The sequence below is a fragment of the Lithobates pipiens genome, unplaced genomic scaffold, assembly GCF_037356315.1.
Source record: "Lithobates pipiens isolate NorthernLeopardFrog02 unplaced genomic scaffold, aLitPip1_a1.2 Scaffold_19, whole genome shotgun sequence".
NCBI lineage: Eukaryota > Metazoa > Chordata > Amphibia > Anura > Ranidae > Lithobates > Lithobates pipiens.
The window spans coordinates 79,361,094-79,384,537 of record NW_027507764.1 but is presented as its reverse complement, the minus strand read 5'-3'; the positions used below and the strand labels follow the sequence as shown (position 1 = coordinate 79,384,537).

The 23,444-nt window shown below is 43.3% G+C and overlaps 1 pseudogene; it reads right to left on the bottom strand.

The window, feature by feature from the left end:
• The window catches only part of LOC143998017 (uncharacterized), a 208,032-nt pseudogene extending 185,421 nt beyond the window's left edge, over nt 1–22,611 (bottom strand).
• Between the last annotated feature and the right edge of the window lie 833 nt (nt 22,612–23,444).

The window sequence follows — 23,444 nt, the reverse complement described above, 5'->3', positions numbered from 1 at the left end:
ACAGGGCACTTGGGGCAGAACAGCGGGAGGAAGAGGTGGACTTCCTTTCCTTTTAAGGCCCTCTTTATCCAGATAGCATTCCTGTGGGCCCGCCAAAGAAGAAGAGGAAGGAGGGGGATTGTGTCAGCATAGATGTAAAGGATAACACTCAGCAGCAGTCTTCAAGGGGTGGTTTTCAGTCGCCAGAAACCCAAGGAGTTTCAGTAGCATCACTAGGGTTGGTCTCACCCGGTGCCGAAAAAATTGGTGTCACCCCTCCGCCACCAACTATAGTCCTCCCTCGGTACAGACCCCACTCCACTAACTACAGACCCCCCTCTCTCAGTATAAATGCCCCTCCCTCAGTATAGATCCCCCTCACAAAGTACACACGGTCCTTCCTCAGTATAGACCTCCCCTTCAGTACAGACCCCCCCTCCGTCAGTATAGACCTCCCCCTCAGTACAGACCCCCCTCCATAAGTATAGACCCCCTTTGTACAGACCACCCCCCTCAGTACAGACCCCACTTTGTCAGTATAGACCTCCCCCTCAGTACAGATTCCCATCAATCAGTATCGACCCCCCCCTCAGTGCAGACCCCACTCCTTCAATATAGACCTCCCCCTCAGTACAGACCCCACTCCGTCAATATAGACCTCCCCCTCAGTACAAACCCCTCTCCATCAGTATAGACCTCCCCCTGAGTACAGAACCCATCCATATAAACCTCCCCCTCAGTACAAACCTCTCCTCTCAATACTGACCCCCCTCCGCCAGTATAGATCACCCTCTCAGTATAGACCCCCTTTCCTCAGTATAGACCCCCACTAAGTACTGACCACCTTCCTCAGTACAGACCCCCTCCATCAATATAGACCTCCACCCTCAGTATAGACCCCCGGTATACATCCGGTCTGGATGTAAACAGAGAGGAGGGGGAGGTGCCTTTGGTCCACTTCGCTGAGAGACACAGCCGAGAAGTGCACATCAGTGTAGGGCAGTGGGCTGTGTTAGCGGTGCCGCTACCTACGGGTGTCACCTCTCTGGTGTGTTTCACCGGGTGCAGCCCGCCCCCCCATCGATGCCACTGAGGAGTTGTACATGGCTGGGAGGAGATAGTTACAGATCTTGTGATCCTTAGTGACCCAGAGGCTTCAGAATCGAATGCCTTTGCAAACTTATGCTGCATGGCCTCCCTGAGTCTACAAAGCCTGCGAAAGGACTCTAGGATTCGTGGTATCAAGGAGAGGGATCATTACTGGCTGGCAACCCTTCTTAATCCACACTACAAGAGTAAGGTTGCAGAGCACATGCTGCCTTCGCAGAGGGAGCAGAGGATGAAAAATCTTCAGGAGGCCTTGAAGAAAGGTTTGCGCAATGCATTTCCAGACCCTGGGAGGTAACAATTTCCTGGTGCTGGACAACGTGTTGCTGAGGCTTCGTTCATTCAGAGGAAGAGCGGTGGAAAAGGTGGCCTGCTGACCGATGCCTTTAAACAATTTTTCAGTCCTCAGGGCCAAGGTCTGCATTACATAGTACAGGGATATCTAAGGACAAGCGCAGACTTGGAGACCTTTCCAACAGAGCAACCACTGGGTTACTGGGTCTTGAGGATGGACCACTGGCCAGAACTTGCTCAATATGCAATTCAGCTACTAGCCTGTCCTGCATCCAGCGTGCTTTCTGAATGCACATTGAATGCACCTGTCCACAGACTCTGTTGATAGCCTCACATTTATAAAAATGAATCAGTCTTAGAACAGCAGCTATCAAGCACCTGATGCTGATGTAACTGATTGAATTTGCTATGGATGTGGGATCCCTTGAAGACTGTCTATGCTGAGTATCCTATTCCTCCTCAATCTTGATGATGCTAGCTTTCAACAATATTTTTGGTTTAGGGCACCACCACCACCTAAGGCCCAATTTTTCTGCCCCTGTTTAACAGGGGCATGTAATTAAAATTTTTGATCTAATATTTCATAGCAAGGCCCGTTTCTGTGCCCAACAAGAATCTCTGTGAGGGGTTACATTGTAATGGCACCACCACCAACCAAGGCCCGATGTTTAGTTCCCTGTTTAACAGGGGCATGTAATTACAATTTTTGATCTAATATTTCACAGCACGACCCATTCCTGTGCCCAACAAGTGTACCTGTGAGGGGTTACAGTGTTGCGGCACCACCACCACCACCCAAGGCCCAATTTTTCTGCCCCTGTTTAACAGGGGCATGTAATTACAATTTTTGATCCAATATTTCACAGCAGGGCCTGTTCCTGCACCCAACAAGAGTATCTGTGAGGGGTTACAGTGTTGTGGCACCACAACCACCACCACCACCCAAGTCCCAATTTTTCTGCCCCTGTTTAACAGAGGCATGTAATTACAATTCTTGATATAATATTTCACAGCAAGGCCTGTTCCTGCACCCAACAAAGAGTAACTGTGAGGGCTTACAGTGTTCTGGTACCACCAACACCTAAGGAGAAATTTTCTGCAGAGTATATAGGGCAGGCCGTATAGTATATTTAGATCGTAAGCTCTAATGAGCAGGGCCCTCTGATTCCTCTTGTACCAAATTGTAATGTAACTGTAATGTCTGCCTTTATTTTGTTAATCGCTGCGCAAACTGTTGGAGCTGTATAAAACCTGTATAATAATAATAATACTATATAATGCTGTTATATAGTGCCTGGGGGACCCCCACATCATTTTTTTATTAAATTTGGGTGCAGGGTTTCTCATAATATCCATACCAGACCCAAAGGGCCTGGTAATGGACTGAGGAGGGGGCCCCATGATGTTTATTTCAATAATTTTCATCTATATTAAATAATACATTATGGCTTTAAAACTTTTTTGCATTGATACCTGGACCCCAAAACACTTTTTATGGCAATAACTTGCATATAAGCCTTTAAAAAGAGCACTTTTGATTTGTTACGTTTGTTTTCCAAGTTCAAGTGATTTCTGTAAAGCTAAACAGCAAGACTCGGACAATTTAAAAAAAAAACTGTTTATACACAGTACTTTTGCAAATCAAATATCATTCAATTAGGGTTTACTTCTACTTTTATTACATCTCAAACCTGACCCTGTGCTAGGCCTGCACCCTATAGCTGGCTGGAGAGTGGATCAAAACTGCAATGTGCCTTGCTTTACAAATATTTTGGCTGGTATATACTGTGCATCTGGCTGGAGTTATGCTTTAACAGCGGGGTATGATAAATACACAATTATTACATTTTACTTGGGTGTAATCCAATAAGAAAAAAAATATTGTGACCTAATTTTTTGGACTTAAAACTCCCTAAAATGACATGATTCATAAAAAATTGCAGAGCTCATACAATAAATCCTTCTGCAGGAAAGTGCCAGAGTCCCTCCATATTTTTTCCTTTTGACACTTTTTAGTTATCCACAAGCTGGATCAAATTAGTCCTCTATGCTACACCACTGAAGTTCCTTTGCTTCTATTTTGCTCCTAGATTTCACTGATACACAAATCTGTCAATGTTTTATTTCATATAATGCACCACATTACAGAGACGTAGAGTGAGCACAAAAAACAGAACATCTGTGGCTGGTTAAGTGGGGGACACAAGTATTATATTTACAGACTTGATGTAGTACAGTCAACTTCAAGTGGCAGAAACATGGTTACTCAGCTTCACCAGGGCTATGAGTTACTTGGCTATACTATTACACATCGCTGGGCTACAATTATATAGATTACCTTGATTATGCAAAAATACAGGATATTTAATTATTTTATGACTAAAGGTCATTGAAGCCTAGATGTCTAGGCCAAATGTAGCAGCCTCAGCGTGAGTCAGCTACATTTTTATTTGATACAATGTACTTATGTTAGAAATTAATCTGAAAAAGGACAATATTGTAAAAACAGTAATATAATACGTAAATAATATAATGTAATTTTTTTACAGGTACTTTTTTTTTTAGCTTTTTATGTTTGTGTTGTTCTTTTGGTGGTATTTGATCATCACTGGGTTTTTTATATTTTGCTATATATATATATAAATTTTGAAAACAACTCTGTCATTTTCTACTTATGTTATAAAACATATTCAGTAAAATAAGTAAACGTTAAAAATCAATCTCTGCACACATTACATAAATAAATTAAAAAGTGATAAACATATACAGTATTTACCTTAGATATACATAAAATTCATAGCGTACAATTCAAAGAGATCAGCACAATATATAGCGCGAAATTCAATTCATCATATATAAAAAAACAAATCAGCAGTGACTGTCCCATGTAAATCAATAAAATGTGCTTGTGATAAAGTGAAATGAAATTTCAAATAGTCCAAATCCATAAAAGAAAGTGTCCAGAAAGTAAGTGGGCTCCTTACCAGAGCCTCATGCCTCTATCCCCTGAATACGCTGGTTGCAGTGAAACCTGTTGAGTGGGGCGCTACACATGAAGCCATCACACACGCCGGTGGGAGAACCGTGGGTACATTTACTGTGTTATGCTGCTTTACATATGCATCTTGTAAGTGTTTTTTTCTTGCCTTTTTAAAGAAGTATTTTAGAATATACTGCACTATGGCATTGTCTTCTTTTCTTAATCATTCTTTGTTGAGTGAATCCACTTAGAAAATACGAAAAAAGCAAAACACTGCGCTATTTAAATCAAAATAGCAGCTAACATTCAAACATACAAAGTTATAATAAATGTGAGAAAATAAAAATGTAGCGCTAAACAAACATTAGACTCAAAAACTTCTTTTTTGAGTAAGTATAAGTGACCTACACTCAACAAAGAAAAAGCTATTGTGCTAATTATAAAACAGGTGCAAATCACAATATGTGCAGAGTATAATCCCTAGTGCTATATAAATACAACAGTGCATGGACAATGTAGTAACAGTGGGGTCACATGATGTGGATCCTGAGAAAAAAAATAAAAAAAAAATAAAAAAAAATATTGCCAGTTCATCAGTCTGTACACAAGTCCACTTATATGGAGAGAGAGTGACCAATCTTCTCAAATAGGCTTTAAATCAAGGTACCAAGGAGACACATCACAGCAATCTGTTGGTCTGTGGAAATATCTGTAGATGCAACAATCTGAAGGTATAAGATGGATACGCTTACCAGAACAGTTGGAACCGCATGCCATACGACAATGGGTCTAAAGAGCTTGTAATCCCAAAGGATTGTACTCCAGCCTCTGGAGAGAAGGGTCACGATATGGAATCCTCTTGGGAGCGTCCACGGTCCCGAATGGAGATAGGTGGATCGAATGATTACCAACCAGTGATTCCCATATTCAAGGGTGGAGGTACCTCAAGAACCCAATGTATCCCACTTCCAATTCAGGGGTTCATGTAGGTAGCATATAAAAGGAAAAAGAAAAAGAAAGGGCTCCGGATGGTGTAGGTCAAAAAACCGATTGGTTTTAATAAAAAATACGTATTATACAAATATGAAAAGTGATCAGAAAAAAATAAATAAACAAAGGATAAAGCAATATGGTGTGCAAGTAATGCTTCCCGACACGTTTTGACACAAGCGGTCATCAGCCCTTGTTGTTTACAATGGCATCTCCCCGTTCAGCCGCCCCGTGAGACGATCGCAGGTATCCCCGCAGCGATCGAGTCCGTGAGACCCACGACCAGACTCACGAGGGTCCCGACCGGCAGGGTGGCATATAGAAATGATGTACCTGTATGCCAATATGCCTGCACGTGCCAATCCGCCAACGTACATCGGCGTGCGCCAGTCGGGAAGTGGTTAATGTCTCAGAGTTATTTATTTACATCACTTCCTGTCTGTATGTGGCTGGGTTAAAATTTCCCAAATTAAGAAAGTGGAGAGGAAGAGAGGAGCTGAGACCATATGTCCCCAAGAACTGTTGCTAATCCAGACCAGAAGCAGGGATTGTTAGGCAAGTGTTCCAGTGTTAATGGTTTACTTTTGTTGCCTATAGCTTTAAATACCTCCCAACTATTGGACCTTGAGAATGAGGGACATTCCAGGGAAGTAAAGATCTGTGCCAACAGTTGGGTGTGACCTAACTGTTAACAGTAGGAGTGGCTTAAGGGGCATGATGATTAAACAAAACCTGGGCTTCCACATATCAATAAATTATGCTCTGATTGCTGTGACACATGCAAGAGTCTCACAGACACATGTATGGCTCAGCACAATCATTCAATTTTTTTAAAAAACTTCTATTACATATGGCTTTGCACACACTGAAAATAGGGTTAACCTTTTATCTGTAGAACTCTCTAGCTAGTGTGCTAGGTGTTTATAGTTGGCTGTTAGTGTAGGCAAATTGGCTTGGCTGAGAGTCAAACCTGGGTTGAATCTGGGTCAGGGTTGAGTTATTCAGGGAGGCTGAATGACTCATCTGATAGGTCTTCTGGTGCCTCCCCCTGTTTTGTGAAACCTTGGAGAAGGTTCTAGATGTAGCGGGTGGAAGCTAGGAGGGGCTGTCATGCATATTTATAAGGACCCTGACCAATCCCCAGCAAATGGGCTGGTAGGGGGAAGCTTACCTCATAAATAGACATGAGTCATGCCAGCAGGAGCAGTCGGGTTAAAGAAGGATATGGAGTGCCGAGGGACTGTTGGAGGTCCTCGCAGAGCATCCCCTTGTCTGGTGGGGGGTGACTTCGGGTCTGGGGCTTGGGTGCCCCACAACACACAGAGGAACCCCTTCCTGGAGGCACAGGAGCAAGGAGAGAGGACAGCTGGAGCAGGTCAGCACATTGAGGAGATCTCCTGAGAAGTCAGTTGGGTGAGCTGGTGAGTGATCAGTCTGGGGGGACTGTGGAGAAAGTGTCAGTCTGGGAGGACTGTGGAGAAAGTGTCAGTCTGGGAGGACTGTGGAGAAGTTAGTCAGGAGGGTTAGTGAAAGGAAAGCTGCAGCCAGGCGGGTTGGCAGTGCCTTAAAGTGGTTGTTAAGAAACTCTAACCTGTTTGCACCATCAGCACTGCCTTCTACTGTAGTGCCCCCCTCTATGTGTGATTTATAAAAAATAAATGCTGCAAATACCTCATTTCAGAGCCAAGATTGCAATCACATGACCGTCCGGATCTCTCCTTTCCTCCTCTGACAGATGCAGATTGGGTGGGGCCGAGATTCCCCCGCTGACGTCAATCAGGAGGGGATGAGAGATCCGGCCGGTCATGTGATCGCGATCTCCGCTCTGAAATTAGGTATTTGCAAATTTATTTTTATAAATCATACACAGAGGGGGACACTCAAAGGGGGCAGCGCGGATGGTGCATGCAGGTTAGAGTTATTCAAGCAGCAGGAGTTGCAGGGGCGGGCACTGTCACGAACTGACAGGCAGATCGGCAGGGGGGGAGAGCACAGAGGAGAGCACAGAGCAGGTCTGCAGACGACAGAGGCACGTAAACTGACCACAGTGTCAGGGCTCAGCAGTCATGATAAACTGTGGTCAGTTTACATAAGGGAGGGCAGAAACTGACAGGATCAACCAGGTGTTTCAGGTGTTACAGTGGGCCAAATGACCCAGCACAAGCACTGTGTCATATAACATGCTTTAAAGGAGCAGGATCCATTTTTGGGGGGGGGTTAACAAATGCTTTAAGAGGTGGTGCTGGGATCAGTAGCCACAGGAGGAGTGATAAATGCTGGACACTGAGGTTTTGCTACACATCTAAGGGGCCTTGGGTTCCTGCCTATAACAGGCTTTTGCTTTAATCTGACTGAGTGCTGTGTCAGATCCACAAAGAGTGTGCCAGTGGAGTTCTGCAAGCAAGCGAGTGCTGGAGAAAGCAGTGGAGTGTATATAGACTGTATATAGAAAAAGGTGTCCCTTAAGTTGTTGTGAAGTCAAGTGGGCATCCCATAATTCCCAATCCCATCCACATTCTAATCATTAATAAAATAAAACAAAAAACAAAGTAATGGACTCTTTTCTGACTCTGAGGTGACTATGAAAATTTGGTGTGGCTGTGCAGGGTGGGGGATCTCAGTTACTTGTGACCCTTACGGAGGTTCACTACCTTAACCTCCCTGGTAGTATTCCCGAGTCTCAGTACCATTAGCGGTAACCCAGAGTAAGACTCGGGATCGCATTGCAGGATACAGAGAAAGTTACTTACCTTGCCCCCTGGATCCTCCGATGTCTCCCCGCTGTGTGTCTCCTCACTCGATTCACACAGTGCCGAGTTCCGCGTCGCAATGCTCGCAGGGAATGGAGAAGGGTGCCAAATTCAAAAAAGTAAAAACACAGTACATATACAGTACACTGTAATCTTACAGATTACAGTACAGTATAAAAAAAATACGCATCCCTTTTATATTATAAATACTGTTTTTTTTCTGCCTGGAATTTGGAGATTGTCCATAGCAACCAAAAAGTGTCCCTTTATGTCAAAAGTGGTTTTAGACCAGCTAGAAAACAGAGATAATAAATTAGAATCACTTGCATAATTGAGCGATAGTGATTTGTGGGGAAATTTGTCATCAAACACTAAATCTAATGACAGTGACAATTCTGCATCTAAGCAAATTTCTGTGTTTTTGATTTGATTACATTATTAAATAATTTGTATTATTATTATATTATTATTTGTTATAATTATTTATAGTTATTTATTATATTATAATTTATGATTAATTTTTCAAACTTTATCATACCCGGGATGTCTACTAGACTCTGGTTTGGACTGATTTAACTGAGTTATTCCTAAGAATTACAAGCCTACAATGTAAAATACCAAATTTGCATGCAAAATAATTGTACCACTTTCAGCATCAAAAATCTGAAATAATCATACCGCCAGGGAGGTTGAAGAAGAACTTCATTAAAATAGTCAGGGACTGCAAAACAACAAGCAATTGTTGAGATAATGAAATCTTTGGTGAGAAGTATGTAATGTCATATTGTGTATAAACCATAGTAAAGCACAGTGCAGCTGTCAGATGTTTGTAATGCAGTGAGTTCAAGGAGCAAGAGTATGTAATGTACAGGGTGCTGCAGTCAGTGTCAGGTTTAGGAATACATAATGCAGAATGCAGGGGTCCAGAGTGTGACTATAGCTGCAGCATTGGCGTGATACTGAAAGGTGTTCCCTGCCAGCTCTAACCCTGAGAACTGAGCGATCACATGACTGCTGATTGCTCAGTTCTCGGTCAGCTCTGAGCACAGAGTAGGGACTGTCATTCACTGATCTCTGCTCTGCCCTCCAGCGCTCACTAGAGCACCGGGGAGGAGAAGGGGCAGGAGTGGCTGGCTCAGGCTCTCAGCAGCTCATCAAGATGCTAAGCCAGCTGCCAGTCAAGCATCTGGGTGGATCCTGACAGTATTGGTGCGATAAATCTAGAGACTGGAGAAGCTCTGTGAATTCAGCAAACAGCGGGCTTTAGCGGGCTGATTCTTGGCCACAGGAGTGCAAAAGTAAGTGCACCCCTGTGACCCACAAGAGAAAAAAACTTTGGCCATAGTTCTCTTTTAAAAAAAATGAACATCTATAATTCATATACAAATGCTGTAAAAAAAAATATACATAACATTGAGAAGGAAAGCAAAAATTCTTGAAGGTGAACATTTACCTAAAAAATAGTGTCATGGTGCTTTTAAAGCGGGAGCTCAGTCAGCTGCTAAAAATACTGCAGCTGTTGACTTTTAAAATATGGACACTTACCTGTCCAGTGTGCCTGCGATGTCAGCACCCCAAGCCGATCTGTCGCGAGTCTCGCTGCGCAATAAAGACGGTCCCTGCTGTCTCTGGGATCCGTGTGTTTCCCAGCAGACAGAGGGGGCCCCGCAAATACCCGCAGTATTATACAGGTATCTGTACCCACCCCCTGAAAGGTGCCAATTGTGGCACCGAAGGGGGGGAGGGTTCCAATGAGTGGAAGTTCCACTTTAGGGTGGAACTCCGCTTTAAAGGGTGGTGTTGGCAGTGTCAGTAGGTGGCCATAGGCAACAAAAGTGGAGAGTATGGGGGTAAGAGTGGCAGAAAAATACAAAGGGTGCTAAAGCTTAGAAGCGTAGAGGTTTAAAGATACATGTATTATGTGGGTATAGTAGCAGGAGAGGAAATTAGACTAAGTGTGCTTTAATGTAGGTACCTAGGTGGTCTGCAGAAGAGTGGCTGCTGAAGGGGGACACATATGGGAGAGTGTGGTGGATGAGAACTAAAGTGAAAGGAATAAAACTCATGTTAGGGCCCATTTACACCATTGCATTGCAGCAATGTTAACATGCGTTATTGCATAATGGAATGCATGCATTTTGAATGGCACATTTACATACGCACCAGTAATACAGCACTTCGCAGCACACCAACAATGCATGGTGTGTGCTGTGGTGAAAAATAAAATACACTGTGGTAGCCCCCCTCTTACCTACCTTTAACTTGCCCCTCCTCCTCTTTTCTTCTTCCCCACTTCACTCTATTCTACCTATTCTCTTGATTCTAAGTCCTTCATGCATGTTTTGCCCTTATACATTATCTTACTGCTACTTAACCTACTGTATGCTTTTATTCCTGAGCTAAGAGATGTGCCTATAGTTGACCCATAATCGAAAACAAATTTGAATCAAAATTGAATTTGAAAAAATTTTAAATCGAGTTTAGAAAAAAAAATACAATAAATAGAATACAAAATAATAGAAGAAAAATTTAAGAATAGTAAAGAATAGAATATGTTTTAATAGAATAAAATATGAATATATATGAATATTTCTTCTGAAATTTGAATAGAATCCAAAATAATGGAATCCAAAATAATAGAATAGAAAATAGGAGAATAGAATAGACAAAAAAAAATAGAATAGAATAAAATATAAAGAATATAACCATCTTCAGAAATGTAAATTTCGAATAGAATGAATTTGAATAGAAAATAGTAGAAAAAAATAGAATATAAAATAAGAGAATAGAATAGAAAAGAATAGAAAAACAATTAATATAGGATAGAATAAAATAGAAAGAATATAACTGTTACTGTATGTTATGATTTATTTTATTCTATCCTGTTGATTTTCTATTGTCTTTTTTCTATTCTCTTCTTTTCTATTATTTTCTATTCTATTCATTATTTTCTATTCTAATCTTTTCTATTCTAAATCAAATTCACTCTATTCGAAATTTGAATATCGGAAGTTGGTTATATATTTTTTCTATTCTATTCTATTTTGTTCTAATTTTCAAAATTGTCAGACAGTTAGTATCAATAGCCTAATGCAAAGCTGCATTAAAAATGGAAAGAAAATTGAATTTGAATATGTTTTCGAATAGCGATTCATTTTTTTGTAATTATTTTCGAATACGGTAACATTTTTAGGAAATCAGTTGAATCTCCATAAACCATAAACTCATCCATGTGTTTATGGACCTTGTTTGTGACACACGCGTCCCTGTTCTGCCTCTCGTGTCCGCGATTGCTCGTGGCCAGCAGTCGTCGGCCACAAGCATCGGCAACCCCACAGTTGCTGTGGGCCTGCGCCTGCTATCCTGCTTCAAGGATCTGATTTATGGCTAGGACGGCTTGCGGGAATGTGCCGACCTGCCGCAGTATAATGACGGAAGCTGGTCGGCAATCGGTTAAACTGTGTGAAAAAGAGAAGGGAAGAGATAAATTCCCTTTCACTAAAACTAGGAGCCAGCACAACCGAGCATGCTCAGAGATGCAAACTACTCTCATTTTAACTCCCATGCCTTTTTTTACAGGGAGCTATAGTAAATACCAAAATTAGAGCTGGGTTAAAAAGTGTTTTTGGGAGTGAAAATTAGAGTTATGTAGCCCAATGGTTTCAGCCATTGATTCTAATGGTACAATTGGAATTTTTTTTTTTTTTATCTTTTTTTTTTTATTTATTAACCACTTCCCGACCAGCACACGAAGATGTACGTCGACAGAATGGCACGGGCAGGCATATTGGCGTACAGGTACGTCCAATATTCAATGCCGCCCTGCCATCGGGAGCGCGCCGCCGGTGGCACGCTCCCGCGCTGGTCGGGACCCCCGTGAGTCCGGTCGCGGGACCCGCGGACTCGATCACCGCGGGCATCCCCGCGATCGTCTCACGGAGCGGCTGAATGGAGGAAATGCTGTGTAAACAACATTTCTCCATTCTGCCTAGCAACTAGTGACGCTGATCTCTGCTCCATGTGATTGGAGCAGAGATCAGTGTTCACTAAATGAAAGCCCAACCCCCCCACAGTTAGTAACACACCCCTAGGAACACTTAACCCCTACACTGCCACCCACTGGTTAACCCCTTCACTGCCAGTGTCATTTACACAGGAATCACTGCATTTATATAGCAGTGATTACTGTATAAATGACAATGGTCCCAAAAATGTGTCAAAAATGTCCGATGGGTCCCCCACAATGTTGCAGTTGCAATAAAAATCGCTGATCGCCGCCATTACTAGTAAAAAAAATAATAATAAAAAATTATTAATAAAAATGCTATAAAACTATCCCTATTTTGTAAACGCTATAACTTTTGCGCAAACCAATCAATAATCGCCTATTGCGATTTTTTTTACCAAAAATATGTAGAAGAATACGTATCGGCCTAAACTGAGGGAAAAAAAATGTTTTTTTATATATTTTGGGGGGATATTTATTATAACAAAAAGTAAAAAATAATGCGTTTTTTTCAAAATTGTCGCTCTATTTTTGGTTATAGCGTAAAAAATAAAAACCGCAGGGGTGATCAAATACCACCAAAAGAAAGCTCTATTTATGGGAAAAAAAGGACGTCAATTTTGTTTGGGAGCCATGTCGCAAGACCGCGCAATTGTCAGTTAAAGCGACGCAGTGCCGAATCGCAAAAAGGGGTCTGGTCTTTCACCAGCAAATTGGTCCGGTCTGCAAGTGGTTAAGACAAATTTCAACATACAACATAAAAGTATACATACATACATACCTCAATACACCCATGTTCTTGGTCAGATCACCATATTACCACTCTCAGCGCACAATTTATTGGTCTCACCTCTACACCATACTAATGGAGACTTAATGGGGTTGATTTACGAAAAGCAAATCCACTTTGCACTACTACTACTTGAAAGTGCAGTCGCTGTAGATCGCTGTAGATCTGAGGGGAAGCTCTGAAATGAGGTGAAGCTCTGCTGATTTTATCATCCAATCATGTGCAAGCAAAAATTTTGTTTTTTATTTTCCTTGCATGCACCCCTCAGATCTACAGTGACTGCACTTCCAAGTGCACTTGTAGTGCAAAGTGGATTTACCTTTAGTAAATAACCCCCAATGAGTCATTACTAACAGACCCTAAACTTTAGAACCTCAGCTATAGAAGACTATTTTACTAAATTCGACCCCAGATATATCTCCCACAACACTATGGCTTGCACACAAAGCAGTCCTGAGAGATCGACTTATTAAACTAGCAGGGCAATGTAATAAGATAATTACACATGAACCTAACATTTTTAACAGGATCTCCCAAAAACGTAATAAATTGGATGCATTACTCACATTCAAAGCAGAAAAAACACTCCGCTGGTCAAAAGCTAAATATTTCCTCTCTAGCAATATATACTCTACAAGGTTTGCCCACAAGCTTAACCAACCAATAAAACCCACTCACGTTTATAAACTCAAGAATTACGCCAACCAACTGATTACCCACCCTTTAAGAGATATTGGGGGTTATTTACGAAAGGCAAATCTACTTTTCACTACAAGTGCAAACTACAAGTGCAAATTGCACTGAAAGTGCACTTGGAAGTGCAGTCACTGTAGATCTGAGGGGGACATGCAAGGAAAATAAAAAACAGCATTTTAGTTTGCACATGATTGGATGATAAAATCAGCGGAGACTCCCCTCATTTCAGATCTACCCCTCAGATTTAAAGCAACTACACTTCCAAGTGCAGTTTCAGTGCAATTTCAAGTGCACTTTGCACTTGTAGTTTGTACTTGTAGTGCAAAGTGTATTTGTCTTTCATAAATAACCCCCATTGTCTATATTTAAAAAAATTCTACTCAGACCTTCTCTCCACACCAACCACCCCAATTTCACCCACAGCACTAGCCTGGTTATACAAACTTAATATACCCGAACTAGCCTCTTCACAAATCGACAAATTAAACGCACCATGCACTAATGAAAAAGTTCTCAAAATGATTAAATCTCTTAAAAACGGCTCAGCTCCGTCATCAGATGGATTCTCCTCCTTTTATTATAAACAATTCCACCAACTTCTAATCCCGAGCCTAACAAAACTATAAAACAACATTCTTAAAGGAGATAAATTCCCGGAAGAATGCAGCGGCCATAACCTGTTGCAGGGTGGCCTTGACTTAATGGGCTTACCGGTTACCTTCTCTTGGCCTGCTCTTCCACTTCTAGGGGTTCCCGGGGTTGATACCCAATGACTTGTACACTGACACAGATGAAGTCCTTTTAAAAAGGTTTTATTTTGCAGTAGAACTTTCAATTAACACAATCTCTTAGGGAACAGAGGGCACGGGTGAAGAACTCGGGCACCTTAAACTGCAGGTCTAGAAAAGTCTCTATTTCCACCCAGGGAGTAGCCACTCGCAGCTGGGCACTTTAAGGCTGAACAGATCTCTAGCCAGGGATCATGGCAGTCAGCACGTTGACTCAAACTTAAACAATCAACCAAGGGTGAACAGGAACCTTTTTCCTCCATACCTGGAACGTTTCCCGTCTCCTAAATGGTACTGGAAAAGTGTGAATTCGTCAATGTCCTCCTCAACTGAGTAACCAGGCACTTCTAATGATGCCACTTGCTGGCCTAACCCCGGTCACTTCCACGAGCTGCGGTGTACCTCCTAGCCGAGAGCATATCTGGACACTTTGAATCCTCTCTCAATTACTGCGCCTCGGACCAGCTGGTTCCGAGACTCGGGAACAGACGGATCCCTGCCCCAGACCAAGCAGGTCTATCAGGAGCCACTGACCGTTCCCCCTCACGGGGCTACCCCGGTCCTGGAACCAGACTAGACCACGCGGGTCTCTCGAACAACCCCGGAACCCTGAACACGTTACCCACACCCCTTTAGGTACCCCTTCCCAGACTCCTCAGCGGACCCCGGCACTCCCACTGACTTTCTCAGAGAAGGCTGATAACTAAACATCCAACCAGACTTTGTTCTAGCCTGTCATGTGCACCTCACGTTCACATGACCAGGCAGAACTTACAAACATAGCCTGGCCAGACGAGTGTTAAGGCCTACCTACACAATTAACCCTCAGAACCTTTACTGTTCTGAGGCCAAAAACGAAATTTACACGTGTGTGACATTTGATCCCAAATGTCATCTGCTACACTAACATGTCCCTAATCCCAAAACCAAATAAACACATTACAATACATTATCCCAAAACTATAGGCCGATTTCAGTAATAAACCATGACCTTAAGATATTTAGCAGAATGTTAGCCAATAGATTAGCATCAATAATCCCCTCCTTGATATCCCCTTATCAATCTGGATTCATCCCAGGCAGACAAATTACTGATAATATTCGATTTGTAAAAAACATAATTCAAGATGCAAATATTAAATCTTGTTCAGTATTGTTATTAAGCCTTGACATTAATAATGCATTTAACAGCGTATCATGGAGTTATCTCGATATAGTATTGCAAAGATATAGATTCAAAGGAGAATTCACTCATGCCTTTCATGCACTTTACCACAACCCATCCACCAGGATAAGGTTACCTGTATGCAATTCAGAATTTTTCAGGGTGGGTAGGGGCACATGTCAGTGATGTCCTCGTTCACCTTTACTATTTGCTCTAGCAATCGAACCTTTAGCAACAGCAATATACTACACCCAGGCATTAAAGGTTATACGTCAAACAACAATACGTACAAACTAAGTATGTATGCAGATGATATGATATAATCCTTTACACAACCCAATATAGCACTACCAAACCTATTACAACACTAAAAATATTCACATCACTCTCGGGTTTAACAGTGAATGTTTCAAAATCTATTGGCAAATAAATAAACATACCCCCATCTCAATCAGATGCCATTCGCTCCTCATTTAATTTCACCTGGTCGATGGAATCTCTCCCTTATTTAGGGATCTATCTCACCCCAGATATTAATTACTTATCCTCCAAAAACTACTTACTCCTATTGCAAAAGTAGAGAACGATGCCTAAAATGTGGAAATCCTTCAATATATCATTTTCACACAGAATAACAGCAATAAAATTACCGTTTTACCAAAGCTATTATACTTATTTAGGGCACTCCCAATAAGATTAAATAAAATAATGATAACTAAATTCCAGTCAGATATAAACAAATTCATTTGGTTAGACTCCCACCCACGTATATATAGAATATTGTTATACAAATCACAAAAGAATGGTGGACTGGGCGTCCCAGATTTCTGGCTATATTACTTAGCTGCCAGATGGTCACAAATTGCCCAATGGCATATCCACAACCCTAAGATCCCCTGGGTCAGATCAGAGAGAGAATCAATCCTTTCCTATTCTATCTCAGGTCATTTATGGGGCAATAAGATCTCAAACCATACCTTAGAAGCTCTTAATCATTTAGTTTCACAATCATACCAACTTTGGAAGCTACACAGTAAGAACTACAAACTTGTCTCTACCACACACCCACACCTCCTTAATAGGAGACCCAAAATTCCTTCCAAATCCTCACGTAACTGGGGAATTCACATGATGGATTAACAACAACTTGACATTCCTTTCAAATTTTATTGAGAACTCCACCTTTATCTCATTCTCTTCACTCAAAACCAAATATCAGATCCCCAATAATGAACCCCAATAATGAAAGCCCATCCCTTCCCAATTTCCCCTCACCATACGCATCCAAAATATTTTTTTACAGACTATCCGATCCATAACACAGCACCACCCCCATAGGGTTTAATCCACCCCTATTTCTGAGGCGTAATACAGCCATCCTGCCCATGTGTCTTTAAATTTATTCTGTTGGTCCTTAACGTCCCTGGCGGTATGATTATTTCAGATTGTTGATGATGTAAGTGGTAAGCCGCGTACACACGGGCGGACTGTCTGTCCAACTTAGTCCGTCGAAACACATTTCAGCGGACAGTCCGCTCGTGTGTGGGCTTCAGCGGACTTTTTCAGCGTGCAGTCTGGCGGACTAAGTATTTCGGAATTTCCGTAATATTGTCCGTCCAACTTTGGTTTCAGCGGACAGTCCGCTCGTGAGTAGGCTAGTTCGACGGACTAAGTATGGCGCATGCTCAGAAAGGATTTACACGACGAAAGGTTGCATTGCTGTGTATTGGACGTCCTATTTCTAGTCCCGTCGTACGTGCTGTACACGTCATCGCGCAAGCTTTCGACGGACTGTTTGTTCATCGTGTGTGGTCAAGTCATTCGAAAGTAGGACGGACTGTCCATCGGATTGTCTGACGGACTAAGTTGGCCATACAGTCCGCCCGTGTGTACGCGGCTGTACAATTATTTTGCTTGGAAATTTGGCATTTTATATTTTAGGCCTGTAATTCTTAGGAATAACTCACTTAAATCTGTCCAAACAAGAGTCTAGTACAGTGGTCATCAACCCCGTCTTCAGGGCCCACTAACAGGCCAGGTTTTATGTATTACCTTGGGGAGGTGCAGACTAGAATACTGCAATCACTGAGCAGCAAATGATACCACCTGTGATGTATTTCAGTTATCTTGCAAACCTGGCCTGTTAGTGGGCCCTGTGGACAGGGTTGATGACCACTGGTCTAGTAGACATCCCAGGTATGTTAAAGTTTGAAAAACAAAATCATAAATTATAATATAATAAATAACTATAAATAATAATATAATAATACAAATTATTTAATAATGTAATCAAATCAAAAACACTGAAATTTGCTCAGTTGCAGAATTGTCGCTGTCATTACTTTCAGTGTTTGATGACGGATTTCCCCACAAATCATTATCGCTCAATTCTGCAAGTGATTCTAATTTATTATTGCTGTTTCTAACTGGTCTAAAACCACTTTTGATGTAAAGGGACGGTTTTGGTTGCTAAGGACAATCCCCAGTTTCCAGGCAGAAAGAACAGTATTTTTTTTTTAAATCAACAGGTTTTATTTTGTTTACAGTGCATACATGCTATAGTGTACATTTTCAGGTATGGTACATATCATACATAACTTCAAACAACAGTAGTGTCCACATCTCAGGTCTTTATCATCACCCTATGGCGTATCCATGGAATAAATAAGTACCTGGTTTCAGTATTTTGTGACTCGCTTTGTTACCCATGGGCTTGGTGATCCACATGCCATCGACCTACCCGTGCGTAGTGCAAGGGTCAAGTTATGAGCAAGTGTCTGACTCCTGCAGCCACCTGTCCCAAATTTTATAGTATTTCTCAGGACATCCTTTATTGGTGTATATACATTTTTTTATATGGGAGGGTATTGTTTATTTCGGCCTTCCAGTCTGCTAAGTTCGGGGGGCAAGTCCTCATCCATTTCCTAGCTATTACCTTACGTGCTATGAATAGTGTATCATGCAGAAATACCTTTGTGTACCTGTCAGTCGAGTCTAGCATGAGCCCTAGGAGGCACATTTTTGGGTCAAGTGTGGCTGGAGAGCCCATATCGTCATGAAGGAATCTCACTATCTGTGTCCAAAGTCCCTGTATTTTGGAGCATGACCATAAGAGATGGATGAACGTGCCCGTCTCCCTCCCACACATTTGACACAGAGTGGACTGAGAGTTCCTGTATCTGGCTACCCTAAGAGGCGTAAGGTATGCCTGATGGATGATATAGGTTTGGGTCAGTCTGTCCGAGAGCTTTGGCGAAACCTCCTTGCAAAGTCCCAAGGCTTCCCCCCATTCCTCGTCCTCTATGGGTCCCATGGCCCTTTCCCAGCGAGGCTTAAGGCCATACGCTAGTGTAGTTGTGACAGGAGTAGAGAGCATGTTATAGAATGCTGATATTAGTTTTTGGGGGTCTGTATTTTTGACTATCGCCATGATTACATTGGGAGTGGGCTGAGGAGGGGACGATATAAATTGGTTTTGGATTGCATGTTTGACCTGTAAGTATCTGTAGAACATTTGGGCAGGAAGATTGAATTCCTCCTTGAGTGCATGAAAGGTTTTTAGGGTCCCATGCACGACTAAATGATGTAGGTAGAAAATCCAATGAGCGGACCAGCAATCCACGTCCGGGATTCGCCAGAACTCTAGAAGGGTCCTGTTATGCCATAATGGGGTGAAATCATTATATTGGGGAATCCCCAGCTTGGCATAAGCGATGTCCCATATAGGCCTGTATTGTCTCAATAAGGCCTTCTCCCCACTCCAAAAGCCGGCATTTCCAGGGGCCTATTATCGCATATAGTGAATCTTTCGTGCATCTGGCCCACTTGGGGCACATTAACTGGAGGACCCATTCTCTGTCTGTTTTGTCTATGTGATACAATTGGGATAACTGGGACGCAATATAATATAAGTTGAAATCCGGCAATGCCATACCTCCCAGGTCAGTAGGGTTTTTAAGTACCTGCCACGCCAGTTTTTGTCTGTTAGGACCCCATACAAATGGTTTAAGGAGGGCTTCTAGAGTTATGATTCCAGATATCCCGGATCCTTCCCTTGTTTGGGAATGAGTACTATTACTGCCTCTCTCATGGATGGGGGCAAGGAAAAGGTCTCGAAAAGGTGTTTATATAGCATGAGTAGCTTTGGAGTAAGAAATTCCTCGAACTGGGAGTAAAACTCAATTGGGAGGCCATCCGAGCCTGGGGATTTGGATTTGGCAAAATTGGCAATAGCCAAGGCTATTTCGTCTGTGGTGAGTGGAGCCTCAAGAAGGTCAATCTGGTCAGTCGTCAGTTGGGGAAGGGTGATACTATGAAAGAAGGCCGTTCTCCGGTCAGTGGGGTCTGTTGTAGTCGTTTTGTACAGATCTGCAAAGAAGTCTCTAAATCTAGCTGTTACACTACGCAGATCCGTGATCTGTTCTCCCCCCGGTCCATGTAGGGTGATGACCACCGGGGTCTATCTTCACTGTGGACCAGATATGCCAGCAGCTTACCCGCCTTTTCCCCATGCTCAAAGAATTTTTGCTTTGTGAAGAACAGCTTTTGCCTGGCCTTCGTAAACTGAAGTTGGGTTGCCACTCTGGTTTGTAATTTGAGTCGGGCTGCTAAATCTGGGGTAGGGTTGGTGGCATATTCCCTTTATGTGGAGGTCAATTCCACTACCGCCCTATCAAAGACATCTGTGGATTTTGTCTTAATTGCATTTATGTGGGAGGCGAGGGTCATGCGGGCATATATTTTGAAAGAGTCCCAAACAGCTGAAATAGAGGCAGTTTGTTTGTTTTCTACAAAGTATAGCTTCCATAGGTTCAGGAGCTCATCATCGTCCGGGAATAGGGACAGCCAGATTGGGTTCAAGCGCCAAGGCTTTGGGGGCTTATCGACAGGAATACTCAATGAGATCAAATATGGGCTGTGATCAGATAGCAGTCTTGGGCAAAATGCAGTTTCTAATAGCCGCGGCGTTAGGGTTTGAGATACAAGAATAAAATCAATGCGGGACATGGAGTTGTGGGAAGCCGAAAAGCAGGAGTAAGTCTTTGTAAGGGGGAATTTATAGTGCCAAGTGTCTACCAAATGGAGAGTGGAGATCAGTTTAAAAAATGTGGTCTCCCTGGTATCCGTGTCTGAACCCTGTGAAGTCTGTAATCTATCTAGTGCTGGCCGCAGAGTGGTGTTAAAGTCTCCCACCCAGATCGCTGGTATTGCGGGGTGTCGGGTCATAAGGGCGAGTCCCTCCATAATCACAATTATACTAAATGGGGGAGGTATGTAGAAAGCCAGGAGGAGAAACTGTTCACCATATAGTTTGGCATGAAGAAACACATATCTACCCTGTGGGTCAGTACCGATTTGGCTATTAAAAGTGAGACACCTCTGGCGTGAGTAGTGTGAGTGGAATGATATGCCCACCCACCCATGGACGGCGAAGGGCCATCTGAAGCCTCCCTTCTATATGCGTCTCTACCAATGCCACCACATCCGCTCTCTGCCTCATTAGGAATGAAAGTGCTGCCGAGCGTTTAATTTTCTCGCGCAGGCCCCTCACATTCCATGATAGGAATTTTATAGATGTCATCGTATAGCGTAGGAAAAATAACCCCTCTCCAGGATGTCCCCTTTAGGATCACCCGCTAGAGAATCATGCAATACCAAGACCATGAGTAGTATTAAGACCTGCCACAGAGCTAGTCATGAATAAGGTAACAAAGTAAGACATGTATCTGTTACAATCTCCTCTTGTAATAACACTCGTGCACTTACATTTTGAGAAAATACCTGTTGAACATTCCCCTCCCCCCCACCCCAACATGTGCGGGCATTATCCGTCAACAGTTGTGAACTAACACCCCAGAGTCCCATCTCTTTAAAACATGTGAAAAAAGAGCGACAAAAAGAGGGTAAAATAGTAGGGATAAAAAAGAGAAAAAAAAAAGCTGCAACAATGCAGCCCCTGCGTACAGCTAAGGCCTCTGGTCAGGCATATTCGTGCAAAGTGGTCAATAGTCGCATGGCTGTGCAAGTTGGTAGGAGGAGCCAGTGTCAGATGCCGGTTCCGTCTGTAGTTCCTGCAAGGCCGAGCTCTAAGAATTAATGGAGCCAAGCATCGCTGCGACTCAAGATCAAGTGGAAAATACAATATACAATGGATCAGACGTACGTTAAACACCTTGGGATGCACCTCTTCAGCCAATGCACATTTTCCCATAGTCGGTTCCGAGGACACAATATGAACGATGAAAAGTTGCAAAAACAGCTGATAAACAACCCCTCCCCCCTCCCTGCCCTACACCCACCCCAACTTGTGCAGGCATAATCCCTTAACAACTCTGAACTTCCATCTGGGAAAAAAGGAGACTGTGTGTATAAGGAGAAGATAAGGAACAGTTTTAGCCACCGGGTCATATAGTGGTTCCGAGCCAACCGCCACGTAAAATCATGAGAATGGGGTCTAACTGAGCACCCCTGCGTGTTGTTATGACAAATAGGCAGCACAACCCAATTCCTCTGTTCGTCTGCATAGTAGTGGTTCCCAGTGGTTGGTGGGGCGTAAATTCGCTGCACTATGCATGCAGCTTGTAGGACCAGTACACTTCCACAGCCCCGTGTGGAGGATAAATGTAGAAGTAGTAAAAAAGGGCTCCCATAAGGGGAGCAATGATATAGATAAAGTCCACTCCAAGTATTCAAACAAATGAAAAGAAGAGAATTCACAGCGGTGGGGTCAGCAGAGGTATAGGGTTCCACCCGTCTCTCCAGACCGATAAGATATTCCGAAGTGATGGCACAGAGGTGCGATACAGGTCAAGGTGGCAATGCGGCAGAAGTAGTTAAGACAGTCAGAATAATGACGGAAACAGGAGGCAAAAGGATCTCGCCACGTGACTCGCCCAGAGTGCGGTCAGTCACCCCTGCCGTGATCAGGCCCACGCTCCAGCCAGGAGATGACCTCGCGAGGGTCCTCAAAAAACAACACCTGCCCATCATGTTCCACTCTCAGACGTGTAGGGAAGAGCATGGAATTCTTCAGGTGACGGTCACGAAGTCTGCGCTTGGCCTCCATAAAGCTCTGTCGATGTTTCTGTATTTCGGCCGAGAAGTCAGAAAATATTGCCACCTTGATGTTTCCTACTGGGATGTTACCCCTCTCTCTCTTGCCAGCCGCAGTACAGCATCTCTGTCTCTGTAGTTTAAAAGTTTTGCGATAAAGATGCGAGAAGGGGCCCCCGGAGGATGTGGCCTAGCGGGCATCCTATGAGCCCTCTCCACCGCCAGCATGGGGGAGAAGGCCTCCCGACCGTACGTGGTCACCAGCAGTTGTTTCAGGAATACCGTTGGGTCTCTACCCTCCGCTCCCTCCGGGAGACCGATGAAACGGAGGTTGCACCTCCTCAGGCGATTTTCCATGTCATCTTGCTTGGCAAGCAGCTGGTTAATCTGCTTCTGCATGCGTTCAGATCCACTCTGTAATGGCGGCAGGATATCTTCCACCGTACTGATGCGGGTTTCCGTCTCTGTGACCCGTTTGCGGATTTTCTGGAAGTCCTGTCTAATCAGAGACACATCCATCTTGACCCCCTCGATCTGGGCAGTAAGGGATGTCCTGCACAGTGTGATTGCTTCCAGCAGTCTATCCGGGTCTCCCTGTCCCCGTCCCCTCCCATCCGCTCAGCACCGCCATCTTCCCCCGCCTCCTCTCCCCCAGTCCGGCAGAATTGTGCCAGCTTTGCCGCGGTGGATTTTTGGCTCTTTGGGGGGTACATGATCTTAGGCACAGGTGCAGCACTTGAAGCCCGTCAGGGTAAATGAGGAAGAGTGCGGAGGAAATCCCAGGGACAGGGCCTGCTGCTAGCCTGAGGGTCGGGTGTACCAATATGGCCGCCAGCCTCCGTGCAC